The sequence below is a fragment of the Geotrypetes seraphini genome, chromosome 7, assembly GCF_902459505.1.
Source record: "Geotrypetes seraphini chromosome 7, aGeoSer1.1, whole genome shotgun sequence".
NCBI classification, from domain to species: Eukaryota; Metazoa; Chordata; class Amphibia; order Gymnophiona; family Dermophiidae; genus Geotrypetes; species Geotrypetes seraphini.
This window is the reverse complement of record NC_047090.1, coordinates 197,125,737-197,149,290: the sequence shown is the minus strand read 5'-3', so window position 1 is coordinate 197,149,290 and position 23,554 is coordinate 197,125,737. Positions and strand designations below refer to the sequence as shown.

At 44.0% G+C, this 23,554-nt stretch overlaps 1 protein-coding gene across 4 annotated transcripts in view; it reads left to right on the top strand.

Annotated features, from left to right (window-relative positions):
• Positions 1–23,554, top strand: part of COQ6 (coenzyme Q6, monooxygenase) — a 318,766-nt gene that overhangs the window by 234,782 nt on the left and 60,430 nt on the right. The gene's annotated exons all lie outside the window — the stretch shown is intronic.

Sequence of the window (23,554 nt, the reverse complement as noted above, 5' to 3'; positions counted from 1 at the left end):
ACCCCATCTTTCCTGAGAAGCTAGAAAAATTGAAACTACCTAAGATACATTTTCTGGTGGCGGTGGTCACCAAGAATCCTTACAGTAGAGGGCAGAATAGCTCTGAAGGACCTCCAGGATAGGAAATTGGAATCTGTGCTCAGGCTTTCCTTTGAGATTTTGGGTTTATTCCTTCAGGCATCTATCCATAGTTCTTATGTGGCTAGAGTGTAGAGTGTGTTTGGCCTGGGTGCAGTGAGCGGCAGATGCTTTGCCTGATAAGGGAGCCTTATCAGGCTTATTTGGCAAATGCATTATTTGATTTGATCAGACAAATAGCCCAGTCAATTGCAGTCAGGCAGTTGTGGCTGAGAGATTGGGCAGTGGATGCTGCCTTGAAGCAGCATCTTATTAAGCTCCCTTTTTAGGGTAAGCTTCTTTTTGGAGAAGACTTCAAGAAGTTGGTGCAAGGCCTTGGAGATTTAGACTTGGTGATTGCCTGAGGATAAGTCATGCTCTTCTTTTCAACTATAATACGTAAGACGGATTACTTCAAAATCTATCCAACCCAAAATATAGTAATTTAATTTAAAAAAGGGTTCCTATGGATAATGAAATATTCATCATTCAAGAAAATTTCTTTCACAAACCAATGTGATCAACATATAAATATTAATATAACATAAATAACATCCTGCTCAAGCTGTTCAACACTGACCCAACTTTTCAAATACTCTCCCAAGTAATATATTAGATTAGGAGGTTGAAGTATCATAAAAGGCAGTGATTCAGTACATAGAACCTTTTATAACATTTATGTTATTTCAAGTCCTTATCCTGGAATTAGAATTTGCTGTAAAATCGTGGCTCACTGTAGCAGTGAAGGAAGCGATCAGAGACAAGAAGACTTCGTTTAAGGAATGGAAAAGGACAAAAACGGATGAATATTGGAAAAAGCACAAACAACATCAAAGCAAGTGCCATAAGGTGGTAAGAGGGGCCAAAAGGGACTACGATGAAAAAATAGCCAAGGAGGCAAAAAATTTTAAGCCATTCTTTTGCTACAAACTAATCTGGGGAATGGCCCGCAACTACCTGCTACCCCATTTTGAATTCTACTCCTCCACCAGGTCGCAACCTCTTTACTTACCCGAAAATCTCAGGCTGCAGATATCGAACCTTTCTAGATAGAACTTTCAAATTCCAAGTTGGTAGACTGCAAACTTGGTTAGGCTACTTCACTGAGGCCGCTAGACAGAACTACAGTGTTTTTCAGAAATAATTAAAAACCACCTTGTTCAAGAAATTCCTACCCTAGACAGACTTTTCCCCCTACAATTAGAGACACTCACCTCACCCAAATTTCCTTCTTCACCTCAATAGGAACTGGTTACTCTTTGACAACCATACCGTCCCCTCCTCAATTTTTACCCAACTCCCCGCTGGTGCCCGATCATGTTAATATAATATGGAAACAAGTAATATCACCAACAACCCAATGTATATTTTTTCTTCTAATCCTTCTTGCACTTTGTAATTCTCTGACCGCGCAATGTTCTCTTACCCACATCCGCTCTGCAATTCGCTGATTGTATAGTGCTACTTAATGTGATTCTTGTAATTCACTGACCCTGTATCTCACCTTGTACTCTCATTGACAGTCCAATGTACTCTTATCTACCTTACCCTGTAATTCGCTGTTTGTACAGCTTTTCTTCATTGTGAACCGCCTTGAAGTCATAAGATTATGGCGGTATAGAAAAATAAAGTTATTATTATTATATATTAAGGGGAAATGACCTGCGAAGGAAGCAGTGGAGCCTTTAGATGACTATGGAATAAAGGGAGTACTAAAGGAGGACAAAGTCATCGCCGACAAACTGAACACATTTTTTGCATCTGTATTTACTGAAGAGGATATATCCAATATACCAGAAGCCAACAGGCTATGCACAGGAAATGAAGACGGAAAACTGACAGGGTTGATGTCAGTTTAGAAGAGGTATGCAGACAGATTGATAGGCTTAAAATTGATAAATCCCAGGGATTGGATGGCATCCACCTGAGGGTAATCAAGGAACTGAAATGGGTTATAGCTGAACTGCTTCAACTAATAGCCAATCTGTTGATCAAATCAGGAAAGATTCCGGAAGACTGGAAAGTGGCAAATGTTACGCCGATCTTCAAGAAAGGTTTGAGGGGAGATCCGGGAAACTACAGACTGGTGAGTCTGACTTTGGTACCGGGAAAGATGGTAGTGGCACTGATAAAGAACTGCATCATCGATCACCTTGATGGACACAAACTGATGAGGACCAGCCAGCACAGTTTCAGCAACGGAACATCTTGCTTGACAAACTTACTGTACTTCTTCGAGGGAGTAAATAGGCAGATAGATAAGGGTGACCGAGTCGACATCGTACATCTAGATTTTCAGAAGGCGTTCGACAAGGTCCCACATGAACATCTACTTCAAAAAAATTGTGAGCCATGGAATCGAGGGTGATATACTCACGTGGATTAAAAACTGGTTGGCAGATAGGAAACAGAGAGTGGGGGTAAATGGACAATACTCGGACTGGAAAAGCGTCACGATTGGAATGCCGCAGGGTTTGGTGCTTGGGCCTGTGCTCCTTAACATATTTATAAATGACCTAGAAATTGGCACGATGAGTGAGGTGATTAAATTTGCATACGATACAAAGTTATTCAGAGTAGTGAGGATGCCGAAGGATTGCGAAGACCTACAACGATTCAGATTCAGAACGAATGCTAGGAAGGTTTTCTTTACCCAATGGGTGGTGGACACCTGGAATGCACTTCCAGAGGGCATAATAGGGCAGAGTACGGTACTGGGGTTCAAGAAGGGATTGGACAATTTCCTGCTGGAAAAAGGGATACAGGGATATAGATAGAGGATTATTGCACAGGTCCTGGACCTGTTGGGCCACCGCTTGATCGGACTGCTGGGCATGATGGACCTCAGGTCTGACCCAGTGGAGGCATTGCTTATGTTCTTATGTTCTTAACGAGACATAAACACACTTGAGGAATGGGCCACAAAATGGCAAATGAAGTTCAACGTGGATATGTGTAAGGTGATGCATGTTGGTAACAAAAATCATATGCATGAATACAGGATGTCTGGTGCTATACTCGGAGAGAGCCCCCAAGAAAGAGACTTGGGAGTACTTGTAGACAAGTCAATGAAACCGTCCGCGTAATGTGCGGCAGCAGCGAAAAGGGCAAACAGAATGCTAGGAATGATTAAGAAGGGGATCACAAACAGATCTGAAAAGGTTATCATGCCGTTGTACCAGGCCATGGTATGCCCCCACCTGGAATACTGCGTCCAATATTGGTCGCCGTACATGAAAAAGGACATAGTACTACTCAAAAGGGTCCAGAGAAGAGCGACAAAAATGGTTAAGGGACTAGAGGAGTTGCCATACAATGAGAGGCTATAGAAACTGGGCCTCGTCTTCCTTGAAAAGAGGAGACTGAGAGGGGACATGATCGAAACATTCAAGATATTGAAAGGAATTGTCTTAGAGAGATTGTTCACCCTCTCAAGGTGAAGAACGACAGGGCACTCGCTAAAGTTAAAAGGGAATAGATTCCGTACAAATGTAAGAAAGTTCTTCTTCACCCAGAGAGTGGTTGAAATCTGGAACGCTCTTCCAGAGGCTGTTATAGGGGAAAGCACCCTTCAGGGATTCAAGAAAAGATTGGATAAGTTCATGCTGGAACAGAACATAATGCAGGTCAGGCTAGACTCAAATAGGGCCCTGGTCTCTGACCTAAGGGCCGCCGCGTGAGCGGGCTGCTGGGCACGATGGACCACTGGTCTGACTCAGCAGCGGCAAATCTTATGTTCATTCTTTCCTTCACAGGGTAGCACTCTATGCACTCTTGAAATCTATCTCAGGAAGGTGCTCCTCTGGATTAGCCACAGGCAAAATCTTGTGGCAAATTTGCACCTTGAGGGCACCCACATCGTCAACTTGGTCCACTTCAGGCAGTCTACGAGCTCTTAAATTATTTCTGTGTGAATGATTTTCCCCATCTTCAATTATTTTTCAAATCGTACCGCCATTGTATCCTTCAATAACACATTAACGGTTTTCCAAAATAACTTTGGTATTCCACAAGGATCAATACTCTCCCCTCTACTCTTCAATATCAACCTGGCCCCTTTACTTACTTTATGCCATGATAAGATCAGCCAATGGCTCTGTATTAATATGCTCTCGTTAATTACCTCCAAAAGCAACTGTCTTCTCTTTCCATGGAAAGAAAATATTTGCTTAACATCTCCTAATGCTATCAATGGCACACCGATAAACTCTGTTAGTTCAGTTAAAATCCTTGGGGTAATGATCGACAGTAAACTGTCCTATCGCCTTCAGATTAGTGCGGTTGTTAAGAACTGTTTTTTCAAGCTCAGAATAATCAGATTCTTAGCAAACATTCATGACCCCCAGTCTCTCAATATTCTAATTCACTCCCTTATTATTTCCAAGCTCAATTACTGTAACTCCTTATATAAAGGTGTCTGTCAAAAAAACATCCGACGTCTATAATTAATGCAAAACACTGCCATAAAATTATTATCCCAGGACAAGCAAGCAACATATTCTTCCATAGGGTGACGTCACCAACTGAGCCCTGGTACAGACATTTCAAAAGTGCATCGCCACTTTAAAACTTTAGAAAGTTCATGATAGCCTGCACCACGCATGTGCGAGTGCCTTCCCGCCCGAAGCAGGGTGCACGTCTCCTCAGTTTTTTTGTTTCCGCAAAGCTAAGAAGACTCAGTTTAACGGTCATTAAACTTTTTCTTGCCTTCCTGCTCTTGCGGCTTTCTAACTTTTAGTCGGTTTTTCCCTTTTTTTCTTTGGAGTTGCTTTCTTGTTAAAAAAAAAAAAAAAAAAAAAGCACTCTTTCAAATTTAGTTTACTTAGCTCATCTTCAAGTTTGACTCGGCGGGACTACTTATTCATTTCAGCCTCCGACTTCAATTTTGCTGGGCTGCTGTTTCCCCTCCATGTCAGGCTGCTGACAGAGTTTCTTCAAGCGACGCTGTGTTCGAGCTTCTTTCATTCTTTTGAAGCTCCTGCGCCATCTTCAATTTTGTTGATGTTTAAATAAAAAAGAGGAAAAGGATCTTTATTTTTCTTCAGCAATGGACTTTGCCATCCTGGAAGTTGACCCTGTTTTTGGACTTCCCTGCACCAGATGTGTGGGGCCGAAGTCTCTACACCGCAGGATCCAGCGACATCGACTCCAGTGTCTTCGTTTCCTTGAACTTTTTTAGCAAAGACTAATTGATATTGCTACCGACTCCGGCGCCAATCTCAGCAACACCACATATATCGACACCAGCAGTATTGCCTGCCTCCAGTGTCACACCAGTGATAAAACCAATGGTACCGGTGCTCGAAGAAGTCCCGTACACACCCAGTCTCGATCTTGAGAAGTGGCTCGACATCGGCCTCATCCTCATGGCAACAGAGCGCGACACCGATGGTACTGGTGTTTTTCCATAAGTTCCAACAACTTGGACTCAACTCAAAGTTCAACTCATGCTAACTTCGATGCAGTCCCATAAGTGCCCGGACCCGATCTGTGGCTAGACATTGACCTCATCCTTATGGGACTGGTATGCGACACTGATGGAACCAGTGAAAAGCCCAACGGTACTGGTGTTTCCCCTTAAGTTCAAACAACTCAGACTCAAATTCAACTCATACTAACTTCGATGAAGTTTCGTAAGCACCTGATCCTGACCTCATCCTTATGGGACTGGAGTGTGACACCGATGGTACTGGAGAATAAACTAGAGGTACCGGTACTCTACCTTAAGCAAAATATTGACAGATTGCTACGGGAAGAACTGGGTATGTGTTTTTCACACTAACACTGTATCCGTGTCGACTCCAATTCTTTCAGTTCCCGCCAGTCTGAGTCCGTCACGGCACCGACCATAATCTTGAGTCTTCAACACTGATTCTCCACCAATGGCCTCATTTTATCCAAAATCTTGCCTTGGTTGGCGACTCTGAGCAAGAACTGTGCCTTTTAGTATGATGATGCTATTTCTTCAGCTTTAGCTTCGGCTGCTCACAGCATTATCTTCCACTGCCTGACTCTGCTTCTTCAGTCTTAACTACAGTACCAAACTTTTTAGAGTTTGGGATTCTAATCACGAAGGGAAAATATTACAATTTTTTACTTCTTTCCTTTTTGAGAGAGACTTTCTATATGGATCTAGAGTCTCCGTTTTTCCCCTTTTCAGGGGCTCCTATGAAGCTTGTCTTCTAAAGAGTGAAACCTATTTTTGCGTTTGATACGCCTCAACTTCTTTATGAATCTCTAGTGACAATATACCTTGAAGTCTTCAGGCTCAAGTCTCTATATACCTGCTCCTTCTCATTCTAGGTGGTAAAGGCAGCATTCAGCTCAGTGCTTCAAGCTATTTAACATCAGTCTTTTCAGCCTTTTTGACGTGTTCCTTCAGAGCATATCCTCAAAACTAAGACTTTCTTTTCGGTGTTGATATGGAAGGAGAGCCAACATTGCTACTGTACACTGGATTAATTTTGTCCACAGTATCGTCTTCTGCTACTTGACTCTGCCTTCAATACGAGTTCAAAAGGAATCAACACTAAAGAACTGTTCAACTTGGTTACTAATTTATTTGACACCACACGTCACAGTCAATCCATGCACGATACAAAACTACCGTCAGCAAACGATCTAGCACAGCACTTTGACTCAAAAATTGCAAACCTAAGGAACAACTGTCCGACAAACAACACACATGCACATCAAATAGCCAACATACACGGAAATGAAATACCAGCGGATATGATTTGGAACTCCTTTCAGGACCTAGAATGGAATAACTTTATCAAACTCTATATCAAGTATACTAAATCTCACTGCATTCTAGATCCCTGTCCCCCTGACATTATGAAAGCAGCCCCATTAGACTTTAAACTAACACTGTGGAGTTATCTGACCAATAATTGCACCACCTTCTGAAGTCTACCGCTCAGCCAATCCCCAACCCATGTAGTTAGTGTCTCCTAATCCTATCGATTTCAGCTTGTTCAGTAATCTTCGATGAGGGACGCTATCAAATGCTTTACTGAAGTCCAAATATACCACATCCAGTGACTCTCCAGCGTCCAGTTGTCTAGTAACCCAGTCAAAAAAGCTAATCAGATTAGATTGGCAGGATCTTCCCTGGTTGAACCCGTGTTGGTGTGGATCAAGCAGGTTTTTTTGGTCTAGGTTTGTGTCAATATTCTGTTTGATCAGTGTTTCCATGAGTTTACACACTATAGACGTGAGACTCACTGGTCTGTAGTTTGCTGTCTCTGTCCTGCAGCCCTTTTTGTGGAGTGGGATTACGTTGGCGGTTTTCCAGTCCAAGGGGACCCTTCCTGTGCTTAGGGAAAGATTGAAAAGAACAGATAATGGTTCAGCCAGGAAGCTGGGATGTCCCTGGGATGTCCCTGCTTCAAGGTACTATCTGGTCTAGCCCCTAAATATATAACTGACCTCTTCTCCTTCTCAACCAACAGACATAAGAGAAGAACACACCTGAAGTTCGTTTCCCCATCGGCTAGAGGATGTAAATTTAAGAGACACCATCAACAACTTCTATCGTATCAAGCAGCCACATGGGGCAAAGACCTGGAAAAACTAATTATATACGCAAATAACTATGGTGAATTTAGGAAACATCTAAAAATATACCTGTTCTTGAAGTACCTAGGTAACGAATCTGCACATTCATAGCTAGAGATTAGTGGTTGACAGTTTACGGGATCGGATTTGGGGGGTGAGATTATGAGAGATTATTCTTAAAGTCTAGCACGCTGGTCAAGGCCACCAGCGTGCTAGACTTTAAGAATAAATGGGACATCCACGTGGGATCCCTATGGGGGTCGAGCTAAGGATCTGGGTCATTAGCACTCAGACTTGATGGGGTGGGTCAGAAGAGTGGGCAGACTTGATGGGCTGTAGCCCTTTTCTGCCGTCATCTTTCTATGTTTCTATGTTTCTAATCGACCCCATCATAATCTCACCCCCCAAATCCGATCCCGTAAACTGTCAACCACTAATCTCTAGCTATGAATGTTCCATTCAATTTGTAGAATCTTCTAATTCATTGTAAACCGCATTGAATCTTTCTAATTCATTGTAATTCATTCTAATTTATAGAATCTTTCTAATTCATTGTAAACCGCATAGAACTTCACGGTCCTGCGTTATATAAACTGTTATTATTATTATTATTATTATTCAAGGTCATTAAAAAAAAAAAAAGTAACAATGAACATTGACTTTTTCTGTGTGGCGGGGACTAACAACAATAACAACAACAACAACTTTATTTTTCTATACCGCCATAGTCAAACTGACTTCTAGGCGGTTCACATAGAAAGAAGGCTGGACAATCAGCGAATTACAAGATGCAAGAAGAATGAAGTTACATCATGAATTGGAGAAGCAAAGATGTTACATAATACAATGGGGTTATAAGGGGAAAAGAATACCTGAGAGAGGTGATCTGATTGAGCAAGGAATTTGCCAAATAGAACAGTTTTAATTGATTTTCGGAATGTGTTGTAGGTCTGTCTGGCTTTATTTATGTGATTTCCCAGCCAGGATTGCTGTCTGTTTGCTTGGAACATGAAGGTTCTGTCTAGGAAGGATTTGTATTTGCAGCCTGTGATCTTTGGGTATGCAAAGATGTTTTGTTTCTGGTTGTACGTGTGGGGTTGTGTAGAGTGAAGTGTGTTTGCAGGTAGGAAGGTGCTAGGCCCCAGACTTGCTTGAAGCAGATACAAGCAAATTTGAACAGTATTCGCGCCTCCACAGGTAGCAGGGTGGAGAGCCTATCTGTTAGTTTTCCTGTCAATACAGCTACTCCTTTGTTTCACTGCAATACAGGATCAACCAGGTGTATTTGTTCTTCACTGGTCTTCCACTGTTCCACTAATGTTAGATGGTGTCTGCTTGAGAGCATCCACACTATGCCAGAGTCTCCTTCATCCCTTTGTACTTCATGCCGGAGGTTTGGGAGTGGCTGTAGGGAAAGAGGAGGCCACTCAATCCTTTTTAGGATATTTTTTCTTCTCCTGTTTTCGATCACAGCATTTCCTTCTTTTTGCTAGTTTGAGGGGTATTTGTATATTTTTTCCTTACATTGCCCTCTTTTCATTTCTGAGTCACTTAGCCTTTTGGCCTTAGGACTTTTCACCACTATCCGGCTATTACCATCCCCGAGTTCTAGGGGTCTGGAGTTTTTCTCCTTTCCACTCGATTGGTTTTCAACATCTTTCGGTTATATTGTTGTTTTAGCACCCAGGTGTATTATTTTTACCCTTCCCGAGTCTCAGCTCTCTGGGTTTCACGGAAGCCTGTTTTTATCTGTCATTCCTTCTGGCTTCCTGCATGTACTTGTGCTTTTTAATCACTTAGCGCAGTTTGCACTACCAGGCCCTTCTTAGGCCTCTCATCTTTTTCATTATTGAGTGGGAGTGCTTGCGTTTTGTGGCAATGACACTCTGTTTTTTTGTGGTCTTCGGATTTTAATTTCTTATACGACTGCTATTCTTCAGTTTCAGCAGTGACCCTAACAAAGTTTTTCAGTCTTTGGCCTCTTCTCTACTGAGAACATTTCTTCTTCCGAACTTTCTCTCCTTTGCCTCTGTATCCACCTGTTTCAAATTTGAACATTGTCTGCACAGCACTTGAAGGTTTTCTGAGGCCACAAGGCTTCCATGTATCATGAAACACTACGAGCAATACTCCATCTTCATATTTCTCAGTGGACCCTTGCTCTTTAGCAACAGCATCTTTTTATACCATCCTCTGTTCAGCAGTTGCTTAAATGCTGTATGACATCCTCTGTACTCATTGCAGGACTCTTTTTTTGCACTTTCCTCCTCTTCAAGGGGTGATATTGATGACCCATTGCCTTATACCTGGGAAGCACAACTGCATGTCCTTCTAAACCAAGGACTTTAGTCTTTCAAGGAACACACCTTTTCATATCATCTTACTTTGTTCAAAGTGTTGTATTTTGCTCTTGTTTTTTCAACACTTCTTGAGTCCTGGTACTCCATAAACACATGGAGCCACAGGGTCTTTCCAGTTATGTCTAGAGGCTCAGAAAATCTAGCTTTGGGCAATTGCTTGCCTCATTATCTTGACGATTGTCTTGCTCTATCAGACATAATTATTCAGCTTAACCAATGGACTCTTAGCTTTGCAGTTCTCCATACGTTTAAGTTCAGTGGAGCACTCCACGGGCAGACTTCTTGGTGACTTGCACCAATTTTCAGCCGCCCCACTTTTGTTTCAGACTATACTCTTTTCAGACTATACTCATTGCATTGTCTGAATGACGGGCATCTTTTCTAGATTGGACGAGCATGTTTATTTTTATGCGTTTCCGTCCTCTTTTCATGTTGATGTTTTTGTTCAATCTACTGTACATCAGGAGTTAGCCACCATGCTTCTTTTAGCTTCTGGATGGCTCAGATAGCATTGGTTCTCCCTTCTTCTTTCCCTCAACATGAGGGAGCAAATACCTCTGCCATTTTTGTCTACTCTGCTTTATCACTAGCATGGACATTTTCTATGTTTCAGCCTGCAATCATTCCACCTGGCAGCTGGGTTTCTGTTGTGCCGACCTTTTCTGTATTACATGTCTCTCAGCCTGTCTGCAAGATTTTTGATAACTCGAGGAAACCAGCCTCACTATATTGTTATCTTAACCAAATGTAGGTTAGGTTTTCTTCCTGATGTCTTCTTCATCATCCAAATCCCACTTCCTTGTCAGTTGGAATGGTGTGGATTTTCTACTTTGTCTATTAGAATCTTTCTCAGTACTGTTCTAGCTTTTCACATGTAGTCGAGGGACACCCTCTCTCTACTCCTCCCTTGGTCTCCAGATTCATGAAAAGGCATTTCAAGGTGAAACTACATCTCAAATCTTCACCTGTAGTCTGGGACCTTGATGGGGTTCTTTCCAGGTTAATGAAGCCTACATTTCAGCCAATGGCCACAGCTCATCTTCAGTTTTTCACCTGGAAAGTTCTTTTTTCCTTTCTTGCTCACTTCTGCCATGAGGGTCAGTGGGTTACAAGTGTTGGAAGCAGATTTATCGTTCACAGTTTTTCTCTGATATAGTGCTTCTTCGCACGCAATTACAATTTCTATCGAAATGGGTAGCGCAATTTCATCTCAATCACTTGCTTTTTCTTCCTAATCCTCATTTTTTTTTGTAGGATACACGGATCTTTCCTTTCTGGTCTATTAAGTGTGCTTTTGCTTTTTACATCACCAGGACAAACATTTATAGGATTCCCCCCAACTCTTCGTCTCCTTTGATTCTAACAAGTTGGGGGCATTTTGTTTCTCAGATACTGGTTTCTACCTGTTTGGTTACCTATATTTCATTCTGTTTTGGTCAACCTTGTCTACACCTGGTGAGTCATGTCACATGCCATAAAGTCTGAGTTAGGGCAGCTTCTGTAGTTTTCCTTAAATTTACTCCTATTATGGAATTCTGTACAGCTGCCCTTTGGTCCTCAGTTCACACATTCACCTCTTATTATTATCTGAAGATTTTCTCCAGATGGGATGGGTACTTCGGCCAGTTTTTATTATAATATTTATTTTCTTGAAGGCCAACTTTCCCACCATCCCATTCTAGTTAGCTTGGAGGTCACCCATATGTGAGAATATGCTGCCTTCTTGTCCAGGGATAAAACACAGTTACTTACCATAACAGGTGTTATCCAGGGACAGCAGGCAGATATTCTCACAACCCAACCACCTCCCCTGGTTGGCTTCTTAGCTGGCTTATCTTAACTGAGGAGACGCGGGCCCTGCGTCAGGCGGGAAGGCACTCGCACATGATGGTGCGGGCTATCGCAAACTTTCTAAAGTTTTAAAGTGGCGATGCACTTTTGAAGTGTCCATACCGGGGCTCCATCGGTGATGTCACCCATATGTGAGAATATCTGTCTGCCAGTGGCATACCTAGCATATGTGACACCCGGGGCCCATCATTTTTTGGCACCCCCCCCCATCTGTGCGAAAAACATGATTTTTAGTAACAAGCCACACGTCACACATGAGTACCTAGGAAAAGGCAGCATCTTACATATGCAGTGAGCAGTACATCAATACACCCATTGTAAAACTAAACAAGCCAGATTAGTACAAATCAATCCCACACCGTCAATCCTAATAGAAAACCATGTCTTTCGAACACACAGAACACAGAAAACACCTTCGCCTAGTATGGAATATATCATTACAAACTAACCCCTCCCTCTTTTACAAAACTGTTGTGTGGATTTTAGCCACGGTGGTAACAGCTCTGACGCTCATAGAATTCTGAGCATCAGAGCTGCTACCACACCGGCTGGCGCTATAAACGCTCCACAGTTTTGTAAAAGGGGGGATAAAATAGAAATACATAGACAAAGGTTAAATCGAACCAGCAAGAAGCTGGACTCTGCATACAATGCAACACCACAGAAACAGTGACACATGTCTCCTAAAGCAATACATAAATAGAAAATTTTTTCTACCTTTGTCTTCTCTGGTTTCTGCTTTCCTCATCTTCTTGTTACTCTCTTCCTTCCATCCACTGTCTGCCATCTCTCTGTCCCTATATGGCATCTTCTCTCCTTCGATGCCCCTTCCAGAAACTGTATGCCTCCCCCTTCAATCTCTCCTTTCATCCCCATTGGTCTGGCATCTCTCTCTTCTCCTTCCCTCTCCCACACCTCTCTTCTGCAATCCCTTTCTTCCCTCATTTTCCTTTTTCAATTTATTTTCTGCATCCATCTAGATTATGTTTTACTACCCTCTCATCAATTTCCTTTTTAACTGTCTACCTACAGCTCCCCACCTCTTTCCCTCACCCCCTCCAGTATTTCCCTAACTCAGTCCTTTTCCCCATCATGTGCCCTCCTTTAATTTATCCCTCCTTCCATCATCTGCCCTCTTCTCTCTCCCCACTTCCATCATCTGCCCTCTTCTCTCCCCACTTCCATCATCTGCCCTCTTCTCTCTCCCCCTTCTCTCCACTTCCATCATCTGCCCCTTCTCTCTTCCCCCCTCCTTCCATCGTCTGCCCTCTTCTCTCTCCCCGCTTCCATCATCTGCCCCTTCTCTCTCTTTCCCACCACTTCCATCAGCATCTGCCCCCTTTCTCTCCCTACAACCGAATTCCATGCAGTCTGGGAAACAAGATCCTGGAATTAGAAACAGAAATGAGGAATGCCGACCTGGATGTGGTGGCGATATCTGAGACCTGGCTCATGGAATCCCACGGGTGGGACATGGTCATACTGGGTTACAACTTGCTTCGCCGGGACAGGGAGGGCAAAATGGGAGGAGGTGTAGCATTATATACTAAAGATGACATTAAGGTCACCAGAATCACAGATGTCCACTTCACTGGGGAATCCCTTTGGGTAAATTTGGCCAGAGGGAAGGACAAATGCCTGTATCTTGGCATAATATACAGACCTCCAAGACAACAGGATGACCTAGATATGAAATTAATCGGAGATATAGAGAATATCACATTGCGTGGGGACACAGTATTGTTAGGTGACTTCTCAACATGCCTGATGTGGATTGGGAAACGCTTTCCTCTGCTTCCGGCAGCAGCAGGAGGCTATTAAACTCTATGAAGGGAGCAAGACTCAGGCAACTGGTGTTGGAACCAACAAGAGATCAGGCAAAGTATCACAGAGGTCTCGGTGGGCGACACATTGGCCTCCAGTGACCACAACATGGTATGGTTCAATATCAGGAAAGGTTTCACTAAATCTACCACACTGACCAAGGTCCTCAAATTCAAGGACACAAACTTCAAAGAAATGGGAGACTTCGTTCACCAGGCGCTACAAAGCGAAGCCGATAACGTGGAAGAAATGTGGTCGACTTTGAAAGCCACCAAACAAGAAGCAACAAACCGCTATGTTAAATCAGTAAGTAAACGGCGAAGGAACAATAAGCAACAGTGGTTCTCTGCAGAGATTTCGGACCTCATCAAGGAGAAGAAAAAAGCATTCATCTCTTACAAACAATCAGGGAAACAGAACTCTAGGGAAGTCTATCTGACCAAGTCAAAAGCCGTCAAAACAGCAGTTAGGGAGGCCAAATTCCGCATGGAGGAGTCTCTAGCGAAGAACATCCAGAAAGGAGATAAATCCTTCTTCAGGTATATCAGTAACAGAAATAAGAACTCAGGCGGGATAGTACGTCTTAGGAAACCAGACGGAGACTATGTAGAAGCGGACTCGGAAAAAGCCCAACTGTTAAATGAATACTTCTGCTCAGTCTTCACCCGCGAGGCGCCAGAACTTGGCCCTCAGCTACAGACAAGGGTTGACGCAGATGACCCGTTTAGTAATTTCGAGTTTACACCCCGCGGTGTCTACTGCGAGCTGTCAAAGCTTAAGGTTAACAAGGCAATGGGGCCTGACAACCTACACCCCAGGGTGCTCAGGGAGTTGTGTGATGTCTTGGCGGAACCGCTATCCGCGCTCTTCAATCTCTCCCTTAGTACGGGTAACGTCCCGTTGGACTGGAAGATGGCTAACGTCATTCCACTCCACAAGAAAGGTCCAAGATGGAGACAGCAAACTACAGACCGGTGAGTCTCACATCAATAGTGTGCAAACTAATGGAAACTCTAATCAAACGCCAATTGGATACGATCCTGAACGAGGAGAATCTACGGGATCCCCGTCAACATTGATTTACTAAGGGGAGATCCTGCCAATCCAACCTGATCAGCTTCTTTGACTGGGTGATGAGGAAGCTGGATGTTGGGGAGTCCCTGGACATCGTGTACATGGACTTCAGTAAAGCATTCGATAGCGTACCACACCGCAGGTTGCTGAGCAAGATGAGTTCTATAGGATTGGGCGACGCATTGACGAAATGGGTTGGGAACTGGCTTGGAGGTAGGCTTCAGAGGGTAGTGGTGAACGGCACCCCCTCCGAAATGACAGAGGTAATCAGTGGAGTGCCGCAGGGTTCGGTCCTGGGCCCGATCCTATTCAACATCTTTATAAGAGACTTGGCAGAAGGGCTGCAAGGTAAAATAACATTATTCGCCGATGACGCCAAACTGAGCAATGTAGTGGGCAAAAGCACAACAGACATAAATTCAGTGTGCGACAACATGATGCACGACCTACTCCTACTGGAGCACTGGTCTAGGTCCTGGCAACTCAGCTTCAATGCCAAAAAATGCAAAGTCATGCACCTGGGCAGCCAAAATCCATGCAAGACTTACACCCTTAATGGCGAGATCCTAACAAGAACTGAAGCAGAACGAGACTTAGGGGTGATCGTCAGTGAGAACATGAAGACTGCCAATCAAGTGGAGCAAGCTTCATCTAAGGCAAGGCAAATCATAGGTTGCATACGCAGGAGTTTCGTCAGCCATAAGCCTGAAGTCATTATGCCATTGTTTAGATCCATGGTGAGGCCCCACCTGGAATACTGTGTGCAATTCTGGAGGCCTCATTACCGTAAGGATGTGCTGAGACTGGAGTCGGTCCAGAGAATGGCCACCCGGATAGTCTCGGGACTCAAGGATCTCCCGTACGAGGAACGGCTGGATAAGTTGCAGCTCTACTCGCTCGAGGAATGCAGAGAGAGGGGTGACATAATCAAGACATTCAAGTATCTCACAGGCCGCATCGAGGTGGAAGAAGATATCTTCTTTTTAAGGGTCCCGCAGCAACAAGTGGGCATCTGTGGAAAATCAGGGGCGAGAAACTGCACGGGGACACCAAGAAATTCTTTTTCACTGAAAGGGTGGTTGATCGCTGGAATAGTCTTCCACTTCAGGTGATTGAGGCCAGCAGCGTGCCTGATTTTAAGGCCAAATGGGATAGACATGTGGGATCTATTCACAGAGAAAGGTAGGGGAGGGTCATTGGGGTGGGCAGACTAGATGGGCCGTGGCCCTTATCTGCCGTCTATTTCTATGTTTCTATCGTTCCCCCTTATGTCTCTTGTCCTGCAATTCCATCAGCATCTGCTCCTTTCTCTCCCTCCACCACGCTTCCACACCACCCTGACCCCCTTTCTTACCCATCAGCATGATTCCATAGCACCCTGACCCCCCTATGTCACCTTTCAGCATGATTCCCTACCACCCTGACCCCCTTTGTCACCCTTCAGCATGATTCCCTACCGTCCTGACCCTCCTTTGTCACCCTTCAGCATGACTCCATAGCACCCTGACTCCCCTTTGTCACCCTTCAGCATGATTCCCTACCACCCTGACCCTCCTTTATCACCCTTCAGCATGACTCCATAGCACCCTGACCCCCCTTTGTCACCCATCAGCATGATTCCCTACCACCCTGACCCTCCTTTGTCACCCTTCAGCATGACTCCATAGCACCCTGACCCCCCTTTGTCACCCTTCAGCATGATTCCCTACCACCCTGACCCTCCTTTGTCACCCTTCAGCATGACTCCATAGCACCCTGACCCCCCCTTTGTCACCCTTCAGCATGATTCCCTACCACCCTGACCCCCCCTTTGTCACCCTTCAGCATGATTCCTGAGTGGAAGAGAGAAAATACGGTGAACTCTGGTATGAAGGAAAAATACATTCATTAAGTCCTTGTATGATACAGGTGAAGCACAGTAAGTCCTTTGGAGAATACTAAAGGTGAAAAAACCAGACATCAAAATGAGAAAAATCCCCTTTCTCTCCTCCTGCTCTAGCAATTCAATATATTAATAAACTAAAAAGACATTTCTGACTACATTTGCCAGCTGTCACATACTGGTTGGGAAATAACCTACTAAGCTAAGCGAAACTTATGAAGAGGAACAAACAAGCAATGCTTAACTCTTTTGCATGGCAGCAGGGCCTCACACCTGTTATGATGAACACATCTCATGATCAAGAATAGAATTCTTGAGAATTACATTTAGTAAGATGTGTCTTGTGATAAAAGGGCGGAGGGATGAGGCTCCCTGATATGGTAGATTAAAGGGACACTTGCGGGAAAAGGATAGGCCTTACGATAAACTGGACATACGTATAGCGTGACACAAATGTATAAACTAATAAATGAATTTACAGATGTAATGACATGCAAGAAAGGAACCCATAAAGATGTATCATGTGATTTGGACCAACGTGGTGCTGACCACTTAGAAATGTATAAAAACAGGCATTTAAGAGGAAGTGAACAGAACAGACATCAGAGGATCCTCAGGCCTGACGATCACATTCTGTTACTCTATATGCTGAATGATTTATTTTTGTAAGCTGTTACTGATTTGCTAATAAATATCCTTATTGATTGATACCAGTATATAGAGTGTGAGCAGTATATAGAGTGTGAGGTCTTTATCTCGGTGTAGGCTCTGACAGCGGCCTATTTCAGTGGCGACCCTCAACTGTGAGAGGAGAGAGCACGCGGCTTAAGCGACCTCACTGGATTGCAGGCCTAAAATCTGCTTGCCAGATTGCCTCTCCATTAATTTTCCTCTGGCCAAATTTTGCTTCTGGGTTTAATGTTTGTACTTATTAACTGTCTTCACATTAACTTCCTTATTTTACTGCAGACTTGCTGTGTTGCCCTCATTATTTTGCTTCCCTTTTTATGCAATTTCTTCCTTTCTTTCATCTTAAAACCAGCAATGGAATATGGTCTGCCTTAAACACTGCCTTCTTCTTCTTCATTACTAATCCTTTTTTTTTCCCTTCATAAGGACCCATTGGTATCAAATTTGGATGGTCCCGGACCCTGGAGCAGTACTCTACATTGATTTGCCCGGGACCGGGTTCCCATCCTCAGTTGTCCTACTGGTCCTTCGAGAACTAGCGGGTAACGTAGCTAAAAATAAACGAAAGAACTAGCGGGTAACGCAGCTAGAATAAAAATAAATAACTAGCGGGTAAAGTAGCTAGAATAAAATGTGCGAACTAGCGGGGAAAGTAGCTAGAGTAAGCAAAATATAAGTAAAAGACGGCCGTTCCTTTATTTTTTCTATAAATGTTATGGTTAATTCCTGTCAACACTCTTTTTCTTGGAACAGACACTGATTCGATTGCTGGTTGAATTCTTTCCCCTGCTCAGCTAAAGCCTGATCTTCCATTTGATATTCCCAATCGTCCCTAATCCTGTCACTTAACTTACTTCTTCTACCCTCCATGCTTGGTTCTCTGTCATCGACCTAAATAACACTTTCTACTCTATCCTTTTACACCCCGATTCTCGACCACTTACTGCTTTCACAATAGGTACTGACCGCTATATGTGGCAGCGCCTCCCTCAGGGCCTCCACGAAAGCCCTGGTATCTTTTCTCGCGTCATTTCTCATGACCTACAGGGGTTTTGGGATACTTTGCCCCCTGATTCTCAAGCCTCCCTTTTTGCGTACATGGATGATCTTCTCTTGTCAGTTGATACTGAATCCCTTTGCCAACGACTTACTGACGATCTTCTTTACTATCTGCTTTCCAAAGGATATGCCATTAACTCTGATAAATTACAATATTGCCAGCAGGAAGTCACTTTTCTTGGCCACATTATCCGCGCAGATAGCAAATTCCTCTGCCCTACTTTACTTAATGAAATTGACCAACTTTCCATTCCCCACACTGTTCATGACCTACGTGCCTTACTAGGCCTCCTCAATTATTGTAGGGAGTACATTCCTTGCTTAAGCACATGTGTTTTACCTCTTCACTTGCATCTCAAAGGGAACCCAGAGGGGAAACAGCCCATTCACCTTGCCCCCCCTGATGTTGACATTATTAAATCCCTACAAACCGATCTAAAATCAGCCCCTCAGTTTATGTTACCTTCCCAATCTCTCCCTGTTGATTTGTATGTTATCAACCACCCAGAGGGGTGGGCCACGGTGGCCTGTCAGGATGATCATACTATCTGTTACCTGTCCGGCTCTTTCACACCGGTTGAAGTATGTTTCAACCACTGTGAACAGGGGGTGGTCACCGCTGTTAACGCGGTTCAAAAAATTTATCAATTTCTACCATATGCGTACATTACATTGCATTCTACTCATGTTCTGTCAAAAATTTTATCTCTCCCCGCTGTCACTTTCACTACCCGGAGACTAGCTACTTACTTAGCGGTTCTCCTTACCGGTAATATTGATATTCACCCTGTTTATAATGATACTGTCCTGCTAGATAAAGTACAACCATTCCTTGCTTTCTTTGGTCCCGCAGCAACCTCGGTTCGAATCCGAGTCACAGCAAATGCTAGCTGCCCATATATACTGTCATCTCACCCCACAGGCTGCAGATGCAGGATATCAAACTATGAGACCCTGTATCATACAAGGACTTAATGAGTGTATTTTTCCTTCATACCAGAGTTTACCGTATTTTCTCTCTTCCTCTCATCCCCTCTTCAAAGCCCCAGGTGGCTTTGACATCCAGGCAGAAGGTGGAATGTGTCAGTGGTTGTGAAGCACAGGCATAGGGCCAAGTACTCGAAGTCGCGCATGATAGGAATCAAAGGGACAAATGCCCACCAACAGACTATACTAATCCAGACCAGCATAGCGTGTCACAGTACGTATAAGGATTGAGAACTATAAAAGTATTAATACAATATTATAATATGCAATTGTTAGTCATAGTATTATGTGGAAAATGGCAAAGTAAACATTCAGGGTATGATCAAAGGTGAAGAAACCAGACATCAAAATGAGAAAAATCCCCTTTCTCTCCTCCTGCTCTAGCAATTCAATATATTAATAAACTAAAAAGACATTTCTGACTGCATTAGCCAGCTGTCACATACTGGTTGGGAAATAACCTACTAAGCTAAGCGAAACTTATGAAGAGGAACAAACAAGCAATGCTTAACTCTTTTGTATGGCAGGAGGGCCTCACACCTGTTATGATGAACACATCTCATGATCAAGAATAGAATTTCGAGAATTACATTTAGTAAGACGTGTCTTGTGATAAAAGGGCGGAGGGATGAGGCTCGGAAGTTGCTGATATGGTAGATTAAAGGGACACTTGCGGGAAAAGGATAGGCCTTACGGTAAACTGGACATACGTATAGCGTGACACAAATGTATAAACCAATAAATGAATTTACAGATGTAATGACATGCAAGAAAGGAACCAATAAAGATGTATCATGTGATTTAGACCAACGTGGTGCTGACCACTTAGAAATGTATAAAAACAGGCATTTAAGAGGAAGTGAACAGAACAGACATCAGAGGATCCTCAGGCCTGAAGATCACATTCTGTTATTCTATATGCTGAATGATTTATTCTTGTAAGCTGTTACTGATTTGCTAATAAATATCCTTATTGATTGATACCAGTATATAGAGTGTGAGGTCTCTATCTCGGTGTAGGCTCCGACAGCGGCCTACTTCATTCCCTACCACCCTGACCCCCCTTTGTCACCCTTCAGCATGATTCCCTACCACCCTGACCCCTCATTGTCACCCTTCAGCATGATTCCCTACCACCCTGACCCCCCTTTGTCACCCTTCAGCATGACTCCATAGCACCCTGACCCCCCTTTGTCACGCTTCAGCATGATTCCCTACCACCTTGACCCTCCTTTGTCACCCTTCAGCATGATTCCCTACCATCCTGACCCTCCTTTGTCACCCTTCAGCATGATTCCCTACCATCCTGACCCTCCTTTGTCACCCTTCAGCATGACTCCATAGCACCCTGACCCCCCTTTGTCACGCTTCAGCATGATTCCCTACCACCCTGACCCTCCTTTGTCACCCTTCAGCATGATTCCCTACCATCCTGACCCTCCTTTGTCACCCTTCAGCATGATTCCATAGCACCCTGACCCCCCTTTGTCACCCTTCAGCATGATTCCCTATCACCCTGACCCCCCTTTGTCACCCTTCAGCATGACTCCATAGCACCCTGACCCCCCTTTGTCACGCTTCAGCATGATTCCCTACCACCCTGACCCTCCTTTGTCACCGTTCAGCATGATTCCCTACCACCCTGACCCTCCTTTGTCACCCTTCAGCATGATTCCATAGCACCCTGACCTCCCTTTGTCACCCTTCAGCATGATTCCCTACCATCCTGACCCTCCTTTGTCACCCTTCAGCATGACTCCATAGCACCCTGACCCCCCTTTGTCACCCTTCAGCATGACTCCATAGCACCCTGACCCCCCTTTGTCACCCTTCAGCATGATTCCCTACCACCCTGACCCTTCTTTGTCACCCTTCAGCATGATTCCCTACCACCCTGACCCTCCTTTGTCACCCTTCAGCATGATTCCATAGCACCCTGACCCTCCTTTGTCACCCTTCAGCATGACTCCATAGCACCCTGACCCCCCTTTGTCACCCTTCAGCATGATTCCCTACCACCCTGACCCCCCTTTGTCACCCTTCAGCATGATTCCCTACCACCCTGACCCCCCTTTGTCACCCTTCAGCATGATTACATAGCACACTGACCCTCCTTTGTCACCCTCCACACCCTTTCATGCCACCCTGACCTCCTTTCTGTATCCATCCCAAAGATCCCGCGATGACTGCTTCTGCTCCTATGGAAGAGGTAAGTGACGTTGGAGGGGGCTGGGCCGGCAGACGCAGTTATTTGCGGCAAGATCACGTGATGACTGCGGCTGCCGGTCCACCCCTTCCCCCTCCCCCCCGATGTCACTTACCGCTTCTGAAACAGAGGAGGGAAACGGCGCAATCATCGCGGAACCTTCTTCACTTCAGCGCGGCTGCCGACTCTGCTCTAAGTACGGCAGCCGTGCTGAAGTGCCAGTTGAAGCAGCGCGGGAGGTTCCGGATCCGGCCAGCTGTGCACCCCCTTGGAGCGTGCACCTGGGGCGGACTGCTTCCCCCCGCCCCCCTCTTAGTACGCCACTGCCGCCTGCTGTCCCTGGATAACACCTGTTACGGTAAGTAACTGTGCTTAATGAAGAAGAAGAAATTTGGTCACGTTACTCCCCTGCTAAAGAGTACACATTGGTTACCAATTCCTCAACAAATTACATATAAAATTGCTTTAATTTTCTTTAAAACCATGTACACCAAAGAACTTGCCTTCATTCATAAGCTTTTCATCCTTTGTGATCCTTTGAGAATCTTAAGATCAGCATCTCAACACCTTCTTCATGTTCCATGTTTAAGTTCAAGTTTTATTAGGATTTTATATACCGCCTATCAAGGTTATCTAAGCATTTTCCCTGTCTGTCCCGGTGGGCTCACAATCTATCTAACGTATCTGGGGCTATGGAGGATTAAGTGACTTGCCCAGGGTCACAAGGAGCAGCGCGGGGTTTGAACCCACAACCCCAGGGTGCTGAGGCTGTAGCTTCAACCACTTTTTTCATTCGCAACTACAGCCCCTACAATTTGGAACTCATTACCTTCACATTTAAGGGCTGAGCAAAATTTAGTTAAATTTAAACTTAAACCTTAAAAACTTCCAGTTCAAGTTTATTAATTTTAATATATCGACCATCGCTGAGCACCTGGCCAGTTTACAATGTTAAAAATGGACCTTAGTGTTGTTTGGAGGTATTGAAAGGAAGCAGAAGCGGGAGGAGGAGGGTGACAGGAAATCAGAAGATGATGTGATGTTTAAATGAAACTGAAGTGTTTCTAATAGTGGGTGTGTAGGTATAGAGAATTGGACAATAGAGAATTGGGGATACAAGGCACATGGCAGCTCAGAGAAGGAGATTTATAAAATAAATCATGGCTGGAAGAAAGGTTAAGTTTAAGTAATCGAAATAGGATGTGTGTATGGAGGAGCATGCTCCTCCATTATGTGCCTGTGTGGTAGCAGTGCTGCTAAAGGTTTTCAATTTAAAGTAACTAATTTGTTACTTACATTTCTTACTTATATACTACCTATCAATGAAGATTGTCTAAGCAGTTTTTACATTCAGATACACAAGCATATCATGTCTGTGGGCGAGGTTTCAGAATATGAGGAAAGACTAAAGAGGATAGGGCTCTTCAACTTGGAAAAGAGATGACTGAGGGGGAGATATGATTGAAGTCTACAAAATCCTAAGTGGAGTAGAACGGGTGCAAGTGGATTGATTTTTCACTCCATCAAAAATTACAGAGATATGGGGAGACTCATTGAAGTTACAGAGAAATACTTTTAAAACTAATAGGGAATATTTTTTCACTCAAAGAATAGTTAAGTTCTGGAACTTGTTGCCAGAAAATGTGGTAACAGTGGTTAACATAGATGGGTTTAAAAAAAGGTTTGGACAGGTTCATCCATAGTCTGTTATTGAGACAGACATGCTTGTCCTGGGATTGGTAGCAAGGAATGTTGCTACTGTACAAAAAATAGATGAGATTCTGGACGTGGCACCTACTGGTGACTAACAGGCGGTAGGTGCCCATTTTGCAGGCGCCGTTTCCAGAATCAGGCCCCAAATGTTTATTTCAGTAAGATTTAGCACATTAATGCACAACTTTATTTGTATTCAAATTGAATACGAAGAAAGTATTCAGGGCATTA